The following is a 15505-nucleotide window of genomic DNA, read 5'->3' as shown; positions in this document are numbered from 1 at the left end:
TTATCAAGTGGTATTTTCCAGAAAGGAGCAAATGCCCTCAGTGGCAGGAGAAAAGATGCAAGAGGAGAATATCCTCTGCCCATTCTTCTTCCCAGTGCAGGGGCAAGCCAGGTTGGCTGACAAAGCTAGTTCCCCAAGAGGTCTTGCATTTACCTTCCTGGGCCCTGTGCCGGGCTGGCCTCTCCGTCCTGAGCTGCAGACCCTGCGGCAGGCACTGCTTGCAGGCACCAAGCTGCCCTGGGCTGGGGTCGGCGTGCTAATGGTGAAGGGCAGGGCGAGGGGTCATTCGAAATCATTTACAAACATATCACAAAGTTTCATTATTTTTGCTTTGCCGACAGCAGCACACAAGAGTACAAAAGTTCATGAGTTGCACCCGCCCGCCCCAGTGCCTCAGCGCTGTCTAGGGCTCACCCCTCGGTTTAGGGCACCAAGAACACAGACTCACTCAGGGCCGGGATGGATTTCAGGGGCAGAAGGATGCCCCGGGCTCAAGTCCGGCTTTTGGATCTGTGAGCATAGGCCAGAGGTGCTAGAAAAAAATTTTTTTTGATTGTTTTAATTTCCTCCTTGTGATTCAAAAATTAGTTTCAGCCTCAGCCTTCATCTGGTGGGGTAGAGCAGAGAAACGCCTTTCTGCCTCTCAGCCTGGCAAAATTGGCTGCCTGCTTCTACTCTGCACTTTGCATGCTCCCCACCCCACCCCCCATCCTTTGGTTCCAGTGCTGTGGCTATTTTGTAGGGATTTCCTGGGTGCCAATTCTAACCAGAGTCTGAGGCTGCCCCAAGCCAAATTTCCTTGTTGAAGGGGGTGGTTCCCCCCAACTTCCCCTAATGCCGAGTGCTCCCACATACCCACCTGCCTGGGGACACTGGGCCTAGGCTTTATCCAGACAAATTGGGGGAGCCTGCTGGGCCGGGTGGGGACCCGGGTGAGGGTACACATTTTCATATTTGTTAGACGCTGTGACCTGCATTTCACCTTATTGCTCCACTTGTTCAGACAGGTCAAAGCCAACGAGTTATTGATGAACAAAAGCGTTAAATATTCACCTCCCGCTCAACTGCCCATACAAATGCTTTTGATCTCTCGGGCTTTTTGTGCTGTGTTCAGCTACAGGGTGCCGAATGGGTTTGCAAGCGAAGAGCCCTGGCAGAGATAAGCACCCAGAGCAGGGGCAGCAGCAGGAAGGGGGCAAAACCGGGGTGTCCTGGGGACACCAGATTTTCCAGCCTGGAGCCCAGAGTCGGTTTCACTTAAGCCAGCCTGATTAATAGAGAGGAATTATGAACTGGGTGGTATCTCCACTCCTGGGGGTGAACACAGCCCCCCGGGAACTCAACGAGGCTGCCCATCCTGGAAGGCAAAGAAACCTGGCCCAGAGCCAAGCACCAGTTTCTTCCACCCTGAAGAGAGGGTGTCTCACCAGAGAGGATGGGTGCCTGGCTCCTACCGCCTTCCTTCATTCCATCTCCCATTAAAATAAAGTCATCTCCATTTTGCAGTAAGGGAAGGGTCACTATCTTTTCCTCGGTTCTCCTGCCACTACCATCAACTTAAATGGGATAGTCTTCCTGGAGACCCCACAGGCCTCCTCAGAAATGTACCTGTCTTCCGCGGCACATGCAACTCAGAAAGATCCAAAGTTCTGAGCCCAGGACCCCAAGAATCTCTGCCCCCACCGCAACTCTACCACCACTACCACCACCAAAACCACGTTTGCTTGCAACACTAGCGGCTCTGGCGCGAAAATTCTCGAATTGCAGTTACAGAGAAACAGAAGTGAACCAGAAGCTTCGTATCTCTCCCTCCTTGCTCAGCCCGTGTCCCCAGCCCACAGCCCAAACGTCTGGAGCTGTGGCCGGGGGAGGGGCGAGGAGGGATTTCCACTTACAGCTCAGAATTCGCAGCCCTTCCTTCCCGGAAGCGGGCCAACTGCACACACCCGGAGCCGTGGAGGGTTACGTTTTTCTTTCTTTCCTTCGTCTTTTTATTAAAAACAAAAGAAGAAAAGAGAAGACTGCGCCAGGCTGGAACGGGTTAAGCTAGGCTGGGGGGGGGCGGAAGAGAATCGCATTGCTTTGGTGTTTAGCAGGTTGGTTCGAGCAGAAAGCGATGCTCGCCGCAACTTGTTAATGGAGCGGGCTGCTAATTAGCTGCAAGCTCCTAACAGAAGCATAGGCTGCTGCGGAGCTGCACCTGTGCGAGCTGGGGAGGCCCGGGGAGGCCCAGAAGGTCCAGAGAGGCCCAAGGAGACAAGGGTGAGAGCCTGCGGTGTGCTCTCTTGGATAGGTGACTGTGAACTAGGCCCCAGAAAATCCATCCAGGAGCTCAATCAACTTAGAGCCTCCAACCCGGGAGAGAGCTTCCCTTGCACCGCCAGGCCAGGGCAGTCAGGGCCCTTCTTCCACCCGCCCACTCTTCTGGCGCGGCCCTTCTGCCGACACCTCCCCAGTTATCAATACCGCCTCTTCGCATTTCGGAAGAAACGGGAAGGTACTTACAGCCGCAGCCTCTCATGGTCCCGAACCTGTTGCAATGAAAACGGGGGTCACTTAAATTCCACAGGATAATGAAGCAGAGGTAGAGGATACACAGAAAAATGACAAGGCCCAGACACCCCACCAATACCCAGACCTCCCTGCTTCGGGTGCCGCCCCCAGGAACTGCGCCAAGTTCTCCGCGGAGCGGAGCGGGAGACCGCAGTCCTCAAGGGCAGACCCGGGGAGTAGCAGAGTATGGTCCCCAACACCTCCCCCACTCCATGCACCCTTGGGCAAAACCTTACTGGTTGCTTGGCCAGACTGGGGCTGCCTGTAACAGGGTTTCCCCAGTGGGAAAACGGGAAGCGAGGAAAAAAATGGGCCTTTGTGTTTTTCCTTCTGCACAATCAGCCGGGTGGGCGCAAGTCCACTGGGGAGGGGGCAGCCGCTGCATCTGTCCCCTGCCCCAGCGCCCTGTCTGCCTCGCGCTGGGAGCAATTCAACCCCTTTTGCCAGTTTCACATTAGTTTCAAATTCCTCAGCCCCAACTAGCGCCCCCCAAACCTGTCTTCTCCTTCCCAAAGAAGGACCAGGCATGACTGGGACTTGCCTTCCCACTCCTGCTCCAATTCAAAACAAAGAGCAATTTCCAAGGGAAATGAGGATTCAAATGATAACGAAGGAGGAGGAAAATCGATGGGTTTGAAGGTAAATGGCAATGCTTTAGATTGTTATGCAGCTCTATGGACCGGGCAGTATTTTGTCAGTATTGCTTCTGGAGAGCCCACAAAGCAAAGCGGTGATCCTCACAGGGGCTGGTGTCCAGCTTTAAGTGTTCATCCCTTCTATGATGGCAGTCTTCCCTGAGAAGTCTCAGAGGCAAAGCCATCTCCATCCTTATCCTTTCTCTCTCTCTCCCTCCCCCCCCCCCCCCCCCCCCGCCACTCTCTCCACCTAGACTACCACAGTTTCATTCCCGTCTGAAGCAGATGCTCCATTATGAGGAAGAGAGAGACAGTAAGTCCCTTTTGTGAGGTAGGAGCCCTCAGTTCCTAACTTTCTATGTCCCGAAGGGAGGGGAAGAGCCCAGGAGTCCCATTCTATTTGTTAATTTAGGTTTAGGCTAAAATGAACATTAATTTCGATGGGACTTCTCCTCACCCCAGGCAGAAAAGACAAGGCAGAGAAATCTCCCACCCCTGGAGTTGTCCTGGAAAAAGTAGTAAGTGACTTACTGTTTTTTTCTCCCAGTGGGCAGGGGAACTGGGAGTCAAACTGTCTCCTTCTGAGCCTGGCGCTAGCTGGAGCCTCTCACTTCCCTATCGCTGCTCCAAGAACCAAGCATCTGCACTTGTATGCTCTTAACCTAATTTATGGTGGGAATTATATTTTGGCTTGTCAACTCTCAAGCCATAAAACAAAGTTTATTGGAATCACGTGCTCGTAAATAGCCACTCAGGTCTCATCTCTGCACAACCATAAATAACCTTCGGCTTTAAACTTTTATTCACTAAATAAAGGTTCACTGAAACTGTTCTCTCACACTTAAATAGTTCCAAATATTCAGGATGCAAGGGGGGTCATGTTCATATCAATACCCTGGGCTTTTCAAATAGCATCTTTTCAGAGAAGTCTCTTTAAGTTGGGAGATAGGGCTATTTCGAAAAGACTGGTTGGTGGGCATGTCTTATGATTCTTTGGCTGCATTCACTGTGAGTACCATCAGCTCCTTTATTTCAATCATTTTCTAGCTCTAGATGTAGTAAATAAAGAGGAAAATCAAAGGTTACCTCTTACTTGTTTATACCAGAAGTTATTTGAGATTTTGTTCAAACTTCAACAGAAAAAGGGTGGTGAGGGAGAGGCTGGGTGGGCTTGTGGGGGGCAGTTGGAGTTAACACTTGGATCTGTATTGTTGTGGATGGACTCAGTGAGAAAGGTGAAGGTAGCCACATGCCTAGAGGTTTCTATAATTTGCTTAGATCTGAAAGGGGAGCCTTTGCAAGTGACCAAACTGCTTAAAACAGCAAGACTTGGGGTTTGGTAAAGTGAGAAACTGGAGAATAGCCCCATCGGAATCTTTGGCAACTGAAGCTCTAAAGAAGGTTATAAAACAATAAAACAGCCCTGGTGTGAAGGGGACAGGGTGTGAGGAAGCAAATGAGGCTCTCAAGGAACCCAAGCCCAGGAAGTCAGATGTCCCTACTCCCACAGGACTCGAGTCCCTGAGCCCAAACCTGAGCACAAAGCTACACCCCCACGCCGCCACTCCCACTGGAGGGAGAGCCTAAGAGAGGAGGAGGGAGTGCACTTTCCTGCTGAGAAAGCCCAGAAAAGGAGCTTGGGCCTGAGCGCTGCTCTCCAGGAGGATGTGACATTCTGTGCTGGGCAAGGTGGGGGTGGGAAAGATGCCCCCAGCTCCTACCAAGGGGGGTAAATAAAACGAGAAGTGACCCCAGCACCCTTCCATAGCCCGCCAGAGTTTCCACCAAACAGTGTGAAAATACATGTGTTTTTGACTATTCTGGTTTAAAAAGCATAGGTGTTATGTGTAGGTTTGTAAAGCCCACACACATATGATTTCTAAGTCAACTTCAGTTGCAAAAGCTCTCATCAGCAAGTCCAACCAAGCCCCTGAAAGAAACCCCTCTCTACAAAGATCTCTTTGCATCCTAATTTCTACCCATTCGCTGTGTATTTCTAAACCCATTTCCTGGTTTGACTTTCATTAGCTGGAAAGCCGGAGCTGTTAGCTCCGACCTACCTACCGTAGGACATTTTTTCTCCCCCCCCTCCCCCATTAGCCACTCAGGACGACCTTTTTCTTTTACAGTTGGTAGCATCTGTTTTTAAAGTATGAGCAAAGATCGACCCTTTAAAAACTGATTTCTGATTCTGTTAGGACTAAGTGAGCAGTTTCAAAATAAGTCCCAGTTAATCCACTGTAAAAAAATAATTAGAATTTGAGAGGTTGAGAAAAGCTTTATTTCTCCTTAGGTTAATAAAACAGAATTAATCAAAGGATATATGACTTTCCAGGCAATTGTGATGAGCTTTTCATGGGGGGTGGGATATAAGGAGGAGACCAGGCTGAGGAGGTGGTTGAAACAATGCCGGGCGCCTAGTCCGGGCTCAGTAGATATTTTCTGAATGAATGGTAATGAAGGATGGTGACTGGGCTTGCAGTCTTTACTGCGGCTTACACAGGAAGATTAATAAAATGACACAGACTACTCTGTATATTTAGATAATAACAGGAAAGTAACTAGCTATGCATACAGAAAAGGAGGAAAGGAAGACATTAAGGCAGACATCTTCAATTACTTTCTAATCTTAGAGCAGCCAGGAACATGATTAAGGAGAGAGTGTCCACCTTCCTACAGTCTTTGCTTGCCCCAGGGTCCCCAGTGTCCCAGGTGTCTGTGAATGAATGAGAGAGTGGGGATGGGGAAGAACAAACTTGATCTAATAAAAAGACTGAGCATCAGGGGTAACAACATACTAACTTGGGCCAGTTTGCTGGAGTTTTCTCAAGGAGTTTCAATGGTGGTGTTGGTGCTGGTAACGGAAGAAGAGGTGGGGAAGGAGAGGTTGAAGCCTTCTTTACAACTTGTAAGGAATTAGTTTTGGGGGAAAGTGGGACTCTGGGCACTACCCCTCCCCATTTGGCTAGAAAGAGCCAGTCCTGGGAATTCCTGCCCAGAGAGCTCCCATGAGGTAGGGTCCCGTGTAGGACTCCACCAACCTAGAAGCCAGAGCAGCTTTTCCAGGAAGGAGGAGAAAGTGAAGGCGCACCAGCAGGTGTCAGCTATAGTCCAAATGTAATGAGGCCTACCCTCTGCCCACCCTAACAGTCCTTGCTATGTGGCTCCAGGAAAGAATATTCTGACATTGACTTTTAAGAGGCCTCTTGCCCAGAGGTATTGTTGAGCACTCCTCTTTTTTTTTTTAATGTTTATTTTTGAGTGAGCGAGCGAGCGAGCGAGAGTGTGTGTGTGTGTGTGTGTGTGTGTGTGTGTGTGTGTGTGTGTATGAGTGGGGGAGGGGCAGAGATAGAGGGGTACAGAGGATCTGAAGCGGACTCTGCACTGTCAGAACAGAGCCCAATGTGGGGCTTGAACTCATGAACCATGAGATCATGACCTGAGCCAAAGTCAGATGCTGAACTGACTGAGCCACCTAGGTGTCCTGTCTCCTCTTAAGCTAAGTGTCTGCATAACCAGGATAGGTAGGCATGGGACTTTGAATGAAATCCCTAGATGGGGGGCAGTTGGAAGAAGGAGACTACACAGGCCTGGCACTTAGGAACACAGGATGGGGGTAGAGCCAGAGAAGGGCTGAGCAGGAAGTCCCGAGCAGGAGAGAAATAATGATCCCATATTCCTGGCCCTGTATTCTATCACTGGAAGAGGAACACTTCTCCCACTACCCTCACCCCTACCCCATACAATGGAGTCTTCTCATTGGAGGTCTGGCTTGGTGTCCTCTGGGAAGAAAAGGTGACCCCAGAAGAAAACTCCAATAGTGAGAGATGGGATCCAAAAGAATGGGCCCTGAGACAGGATCTCTGATGATGAAGCCGGGAGCGACAAAGCCCCCAGTGGCCCCAAGAAAGGGAGGGTCTGGGGTGGTCACCTTAGTACTTTGAGAAACAAGAGTGGAGGTTAGATGGCACAGGGGTTGGGTGTGGCTGGGAATGCAGCACTGCCCTATGCCATGGGCCAAACCTCATCTGACGTGGTTGATAGCTAAAGAGACCATGTGTGTTTTGAGAGAAAATCTGACCCAGATGAACTCCTGGTTAAGCCAAGAGAAGCAGTTTGGCCAATGGCTTCGGAGGCCCTGTTAGGAAAAATCTGTAAGTATAAGTCATGGAAGCCAGGACTAAGGGGGTGGAACCTGGTTACAAGGGGTGTGTGCGTGTACATGGGTTGTAGCACTTACATAGCTCTTCTTAAAAGATCTAAGGAATCTCAAAAAATTGCAAGAGCTGATGGAAATCTGGGGGGATAAGGCCACTCCAAGATCTACCTTGGCATCACTGTGGCCCAAGTTGGGAGCTGTGGCTCAGCCATGGCCCTGAGGCCAAGATCTTGAAACATAAGCCGATTAAGAGGGAATGGAACACTTCTGACATCCCACTGGCCATTGGCTTTTCTATCCTGCCCCAGATTTCAAGAGACTAGAAAGAAGAGACTTGCTCTGGTGGGTGTCAGTGATAGGTGGCAGTGGAGAAGGTGACTCTAGGAGCTGCATAGTGGGAGGCCTCTCTCAGGAAAGGCCTGAAGCCTTCTGTAGAAGCCTGAGATGTGCCTGTGTGGGTGCAAGGCCTCTTCAACCTGACATCTGCCCAGTGAGGAGCTAGGGGCACTTTCCTTCTGAATGTGGCCCTGAAGTCTACCCATAGGCAGATGCCAGATACTGAGACCCAAGGGGGCAGGGCCTACAAGGCCCACCACAGCAATAGGAAGAGTCCCAGATCTATGTTCTCCTGGGTGAGCCAGCCTAGGCCTGTCTTCTCCTCTGTAGAATTCAAGAATTGGGTGAAATGAACCAGGTCTCTTTCAGCTCTAAAAGTCTAGGCCTGATTGTTGAGCAGGAAAAGGATACTGATGATAAGTAACACATACTGAATGTTTGTTATGTGCCAAAATACTGTTTTTAAGTACTTAACCAGTGAGTTAATGTATGCAAGGTGGTGAGAATAGTGCATGGTACATAGCATTGCTGTATAAGTAAAAATCTTCATAACAACCCTTGAAGGTACTCTTATTCCTGCTTTTCAAATGAGGGAACAGGCCTTACTTGCCTAAGGTTACATAGCAGGTTAGTAGTAAAGAATTGAACGTAAGCAGTCCGGACTGAGAACATTTTTGTTCTCTTTAAAATCTTAGTAAGTAAGAAGTTACTTAGTAAGAAGTCAATGTTCCCCTTCCCTAGATGGGAGCAATTAATCAGCCTATGGGGTAGTGACATTTAAAAACTTGATTAGGGAGGGAGCCCCAGGAACTATGGGGGTGCTGAGCAGTAAAGGGAACTTGGTGCCTGGACACCAAAGAACCATAGAAGAATCAGGAGAGACTCTTGACCAGCGGTTCACAAATGTAAGCATGCTTCTTAATTGCCTTGGGAGAGAGTGTTTACAAAATGCAGGTCCCAGATATTCTGATTTAATGTCTGGCCTGAGACCCTGGAACCTAAATTATTAACAATTTGAATGCAGGCCTTCATTAAGAATCGTTGACCTAAAGTAGGGAAAAGAGGGAAGAAAAAGACTGCATTGCCATGGAGGATCAGTGGGGTTGGATCAGAGCCCGATGTTGAAGGTGGGTGTCACAATGGTGCCAGAAACACCCCGTGGAGCCCACCAAAGTCCTGAAATGGGCGCAGTGGTGAAAAAAGGGTGTGGAAGAGAGTAGAGATGACAATCTGCAGTGTCCTCAACCTGCAAAGTCAATGATATTCTCCCTTTGAGAGCCTCAAGGAAGGCCAGAGGGAATGCTGGAACCCAAGCCCGGTCGTAGGAAAGCCAAGTCTAGGCCCTTCGGACCGCGTCGGGATGGGGGGCCCTGAACGCAGTGCTTTTCAAGGCTGTCCGTTCTGGGTATCAGGGATCGCAGTAAGGAAAAGTGGCAAGAACAGCAGCCCAGCCTCAGGGGGCTGGTTAAACGCGGCTTGTCCAACCGCGGGACCCTGGTTTCCTGCTCTTAGCCCAGTGCGCAGAAATCGCGCCACCTCCGGGAAGGCGGAGGAAGTGAGGTGGCCTGCCACCACTACCTTCAGGCTCCGCGGCCTCAGTTCTGCCTCGGCTGCCCCTCCAGGGAAGCGGCCCTCTGGGGGTGGGTGCCGTACCTCCGACCCTCCTCTGAGACCGAAAGCACCCTGCGATTAGAAGAGGAGGGAGGGGAGTCACATGTGTTTCCCTACCCCCGCCCGCGCCCGGGGCATCTCCGGCGCCGCTGCAGCGGGCGAGACGCTTGTCCTACAGCGCCTCCTCCTGGACAAGGCGCCGACAGTCGAGCAGGGGGACTGAGCCTGCCCGGGAAACCGCGTTCTCAGGCTTCTTCGCGCGGGTGGAGGTCTTCCGCACCAAAGGCTCTGAGCTGGTCCCTCAGTGTCCCCTGGGGCGACCAGAAGTCGAAAGGATCCAGAGAATGCCTCCCATCCCACCCCCAACCTCGTCCCGGCTTGTGGCCCAGGAGAGTGCATCCCTTATTAATTAGGCGAGTCCAGGCGGAAAATCCCTCCAGTTTGTCGTTTATTTATTTATTTGGCCGCTCTATGCTGAGCCGCTGGCCCCCTCAGAGCCCTCAAACGTGCTGCTCTAGAGTAACAAAATCCGGGAATGGTCCGCCTGAAGGACTGGCCCGAAGTCTGGCGGTTTGAGCAGACGCCAGGAGGAAAGGCCTTTTCCCAAGCAGAGGCACCAGGCTGGAAAAAAATCTATACACTTCCCCGAGGATCACACATATAAATCTTCTTTTAAGTGTTAAAAGTGTGTGTGTGTGTGTGTGTGTGTGTGTGTGTGTGTGTGTGTGTGTGTGTTTAACACCTTGAAAGATTTGGCTTCCCTTTGGCCACTAGTTCCTATTTGCAGGCTGTTTCTAAAGTACAGACTTAAATTGGGATGGGGTGGCGCTTGAAAATAACGTAATCAACGACAATGTGGTTGGCTATATTTAGAATGAAGGCAGGAATAAAGGCAAGATAAGTAGCGAATTCTGAGGGAGGGAGGAGTGGCGAGATCAGGTTATATCTTCCTGCTTTGAGTACGCTCAACCCCTCCCCCCATCTGCGCCTTATGGTTAGATCCCCGGGCTGGGCTATTTCACTGCACATGCGCCACACGCCAAACGAGCGTGCGTGGCAGGCGCTTAGAACCCTGAACGGTAAGCGCAGCGTGCGCAGCGCTTTGCGGTGTGTGCCACCGCGCACTCCTTGCGTGCTTACCTGCAGAGCAGCTTGGACACCCCGTCTGAGAGAGGCAGAAAACGTACTTTTTCTTTCTTCCTTCCTTTTTTTTTTTTTTTTCTTCAGCAAAACCTGTATTAAAACCCCCAACGGTCCTTTCTGATTTGCAAGCTCTGTTCCGCCAAACCAACAAAATCGCCATGTTGTCAACGAACACTCTCAAGGTTGTCATTTGGATTAGCGATTTCACATCTACTGCACGGTTTCTCTTGAGTCCTTAATCAAGGCGGGGTGGGGGGGGGATGACCCCCTATGGTCAGAAAGCACAACTTATCCCTCATTCTGCACAGCCATCAAGTCTAAGGGACCATTTCCTAGAAAGAGGGTATCTGTTCACACCAATTCCGGAAAAAGTGGCCCCAAATTGGACTTACATCGGAATTCCGAGTTCTTGGTGGCTTCTCCCTAGCTTCCGGTGCCCTCGCGTGCCCTGCCCCGCGGCCGCACTGCGGCAAGGCCGTAAATACCTCTAACAGCTGCCTGCCTGCCCAGAGTGAAATACTGTCTTTGTTCCGATTTTTCCCTGCTTCTCTAGTTCAGAAAGAATTCTGGCGAAATATACGTGTTTGGAGGAGCATCTGACAAGAAAATACGTTTGGTTTTTAGCCCTGGTGCTTGGCCACATTTATAAGAGCGAGCTTCGTTCTTTTCGCTGGTCCCCGTGAAGAGTGCAAGCCCAGCTCACAGCCTGACCGGTAAATACCAAGGCCCGGACATGCCACCGGCTGCCTGAACTATAAACGGATGGAGGTTCCCACTGAATACGCTGGGAGTTACACTTCCCGGCTTGTGAGCTCTTACAATCCCAGTGTTTCTTATTTAATTTTTAAAAATTGGGTTTAATTTTTTGGGTTATCCGGAACAATGGGGGCATTTCCGGCAGTAGCAAAAGCGTTAACTGGTCTCCTTCTGGCCCGAGTTCAAATGTGATTTGCAGATTATTTACTCCCTTAAATGCAACCGACCACTTAGTTCCAATAAACTCTTAATGCTACCACAGGAGTTACAAAGAACCCTTCAGTCCTCCATATCTGCCCATGACCTCACCCTCTGCTTCTTAAAAGGACCTGCAGCCCGCCTAAGTTCTTAGTCACTTGGGCGCACTCAGCCACCGAACCCAGGGAAAAGTGAACACTAGGGCTTGGCCATCACAGCCACAACTCCTCCCCACCCCCACGCTTGTCCCAGCCCACCTAGGGGGCTCCTTAGGCCAGGGGACAGGCCTACGTGCCTGACCAGGGGCCTGCTTTTCAATAGGCAATGCTTTTTACCAATATGAAACAATGATCTCAACAGCCATTGTACCGTAGTGGCGAAATAGTTACAAAATGCAGACATTCCAAATAAAAAATATCATTCAGTTTCTTATTTGTGAGATCATAGTGATCCACCACAATCCCTCAGACGTCAACTGGCCACAAATAGTGGCCCTCCATTTTGAAACCAGCGTGATTCCATCGTGAATTGCTAAAAATACCTTTCTACAAAGATGTCATTTATTGTTTAGAAATACATTTATGGTCAAAACGATTACAAAGGAATATCTGGACTACTAGGACTCGCCGCTGGGTGCTTTGGGGAAGATATTCAGCGGTGCGCAGGTCCATCCCATGCGCAATGCGGCAGATTGTCCACAGGTTTTAATATTTCGCAAGGTGTTCATGAGGGAAGAGTCAAGAGGATTTTGAGAACTGCATCCTTAAGTACTGTTCAAAATGGGTGGGATAAAAGCATTCTTTTTTTCTGCAAAGGATTTTCTTTTGATGCATAGATAATGTTTCAGTTCAGTAATTTTGAAGTAGAGGGTAAAATGTTGCTATACAACGTTTATTTGTAGGCAAACACCACGACAGTGCATTTAGAAAGCAAAACATCTCCTCTTTTCCTCTTCTGGCAAATAAGAAAGACACGCGATATTTGAACTTAGACATGGTTTGCATTTCTTAAATATCTATTGCTTTTTACCCAAGACCTGCACCAGCTTTTCTGATACTATTACCTCCCAAAACATGTATACATTTTGCGACATAAAATAATCCAATTTCACCTAACAGATTATTAGATATGGGGGGGAAACGTTCTCGTTACAAAAATTCTCTAAAAACTAGAGAAACGGTTTAAAATATTGAAAATTCCATCTCATACATAAAGCTCAATAAAGCCTAGAAATCAGCCAGCATCACTCACCAAAGCCTAGGTTAACAAACCAAACACATCTTGGGTATACAGAATCCACCCCACCCCCACCCCAAGCCCCAACCCTCAAAAAACACCTGTTAGCCTCCCAGATACCTTTGACCACAGACAAGCCGCAAAACACTGCTCTATACTATAGAATGCCTTCAAGTGATCCACAGCAAAGCTAAGCCGTCCTGGAACCATCTACCCATTCTTCCCAGGGTGGGGATTGAGGAGCTCTCCATCCAGACAGTGGGGTCCTATCTGCTGCTCTCCACCTCTCGGAAGCTCGAGAGGAAATGGGGCTTCCCTTCGACTTCTGAGCTCAGCGGGACCCCATCCGGGGCCCCAGGGGATGCCTGCTCAGAGGTGGAGTGAAGAGGAAGCCGGGGGCGCAGTCACCCCAAGGTCCCGGAGAAGTATAGGGAGTCGGGGCAGGCTCACTGGGCTGCCCAAGGGGGTGGGCGCCTGGAGCTCCTCGGTGGCAGTGCAGGGGCGCGGGGAGGGGCGACTCTTACCCGGAGGCTGCCGAGCAGGAGGCGGCGGTCGGCCAGGGCGGCTGCAGTAATCCATTGGGCGCTGCCGGGCTACGCGCACTCGGGGCGGCAGGGATCCGCTCGTGTTGGGGAAGGAGTCGCGTCGGAACCGCGCGGCTGCAGTCACCCGGAGCAGGCCGGCTGCTCCCGGCGAGCGTTGTCGGCGCCGGCGGGGGCCTCCGAGCCCAGGGCTATTTCCGGGCTCTCCCGCCCGCCGGGCTCCCCACCGGCTCCGGAGGCGGCAGCGGCGCGGCCCGAGCGAAGCGGCGGTGGGGCCACGTTGGGCGCCGGGCGGGAGCGGAGGCCGCCGCGGACCCCGCAATCCCGCAGCCGGCGACTGGATCCCACCTCTGCAGAGACAAAGGTTAGAAAAAGAGGGGGTGAGGCTCCAGGAAGGCAGAATGCGGGGGGAAATTCGCCTGGGAAATCAGGAAAAAGGCCGTGAAGGCGAGCGGCGCCTGCACATGACCAGCCGCAGCCAATGACGACCGCAAATAGGTCATAAAAAGGTCTATTACCAAGTTGTAAATTTTCTTCAAACAAAAAGGAATTTGCTGCAATTCCTTGCGGATTTTGCACATACAGCTCGCAAGCGCCATGTTTTTTCCTCTCTTTCTCTCCCCGCTCTCTTCTGTTCTCTCTCTTCCTCCTCCTTTTCCTTCCTTCCTCCTCTCCTCTTTCTTCTTCTCTGCTCCCCTCTGTTGTCTCTGCGTCTCTTGCCTCCATGGGTCCTGACTCTCACCTCTTCTAGGAAGTATTTCTTTTGCTCTTTTTTTGATTTGGCTCGAAACCTCTGCTGAATAGGGCGTTGTGTTAGAGGGGAAATGAATGCGGTGTACTGCCCAGGCGCTCGGGGAGTTGATCCTGGCAGTCACCCCCCTCTGACTCTCCTTGCGCGGGTCACTTGGCTTCTCCTCCCCTCCCCTCGCAGAAAGGCCCGCTCCGGAGCGGCAGCCAAGCACTTTCGGTTTTTGCCCCTCTCATCTATCTGCAGGCAAGCCAGCCCCCCCAGCGATCTTGCGCAGAAAACCTGGGCTCTGCAGGCCAAGAAAGGCCGCCGTCCCCTTTTCCCTCTCCAACATAAATTGGGGTCCCTCCCATTTCTTTGGGTTTCTGGGGGTAGGAGAGGTACCAACCAGCTCAAATCCTGGTGATGGTTTTAGGTTGCTTGTCAGGTTCTCCAAGATAACAGTTTGAACTCCCAATGCTTGGCAATTTATCTTGGCAGAAATATCCTCCTGGACAGTACCGGGTTAAGGGAGAAGCAGTCTTTCTGGATCCCCTATGAAACCCCTTGCTGTGTCTCCCCTAAGTGCACTTCTTATTTCTATGCAATTTAATTTCCCCCTCTTGCCTTGTCCCCAAAATGTTTGACCATTGGAAAGCCTGCGCAATGCAACACTGAAGAGGAGAGGGGTTCCATTTGTTCGGGGAAAGAGCTGATCCCCATTTCAACCTTGGGGAAAAAAATAGTCTTTTTTCTTCAAAGGCAGGAATCCCATTCCTTTTGCACTTCTGATAGGAGCTGCTGCAGAGAACACCAGCTCAAAGTAAATGTCCTTGAGGTCCCCAGCATTCTCCTCATCATTAATGCATTCATAGGCATGGCCATCCAGGCTTCAGAACCTGTGTGAAAGAGGTAACCCATCCCTCCAAGCTTTCAAGGACACTGTCTTTGAACTTCTAGTAATGCATTTATAAATATTTGCATTGGATGTGTATGTGTAGGTTCTCTGCTATTAACATCCTGACACCCAGTAAGTACCTCAGTGGACGTAGACTTAAGCAGGAAATACATAGCACCCTCTGGAGCAGGCCATTTGTATCCCTTGAAAAGGTTCCGATGACCTTGGATGTTTTTTATTAAAGGAATTCTGTTGCCATCTGTCAGCAAAAGTCATATTCCTTCTAGAAACAGTGTGCTCTAGTTTTGCTGGAGGGAACCACAGCAGTAGCCAAAGTCCATTAAAATGTTCTCTGTATTCCCCTGTCTACCCCCAGATGCCGGAACATTCAGCAAACACCAGGGAAGCAGAGGACACAAGCTTGGATGTGAAATAGCAACACCTTCTGCACTGAAGAATAATAAAACAATGTTTTTAATTACAAAAGAAAATGTGTAAGAAAAGTGTAAAAATACGTGGGGCAAGTTTTGGGGGCCCTTTCTAAGCTAGAACACTTTATACTGGTCTGTACATGTGGAACTGAACAGAGATTGCTCACTTCTAAAATATTCTAAGAAATAATCTCAATTGTCAGTTTCCTCCTGCCCAAATAAAAGCGGAGCTTTGTGACCCTCCTTTTCAGCTTGGGGAAGGAGGGATGGGAAAAAGACA

General features: G+C 50.3%; 1 protein-coding gene and 1 long non-coding RNA gene across 13 annotated transcripts in view; one reads left to right on the top strand and one right to left on the bottom strand.

Annotated features, from left to right (window-relative positions):
• Nucleotides 1-13290, bottom strand: part of HOXD4 (homeobox D4) — a 27721-nt gene extending 14431 nt beyond the window's left edge. For 2 of the 12 annotated variants that reach the window (XR_015255330.1, XM_086718949.1), the window contains exon 1: nt 154-12697. The gene's annotated coding sequence lies outside the window, so the exon portion shown is untranslated. Of the gene's footprint in view, nt 1-153; nt 12698-13151 lie in introns of those variants that run through there. The other 10 variants (XM_086718954.1, XM_086718950.1, XM_086718953.1 and 7 more) reach the window with 10 other exon arrangements.
• LOC147578549 (uncharacterized) lies at nt 12758-15505 on the top strand. The gene is made up of 3 exons (XR_015255332.1): nt 12758-13041; nt 14692-14808; nt 15171-15505. It is a non-coding gene; the product is annotated as an uncharacterized LOC147578549 (long non-coding RNA).

This window comes from Puma concolor, chromosome C1 (assembly GCF_028749965.1).
Source record: "Puma concolor isolate L17-30 chromosome C1, mPumCon1.1.hap2, whole genome shotgun sequence".
NCBI classification, from domain to species: domain Eukaryota; kingdom Metazoa; phylum Chordata; class Mammalia; order Carnivora; family Felidae; genus Puma; species Puma concolor.
This window is presented reverse-complemented; position numbering and strand designations above follow the sequence as displayed.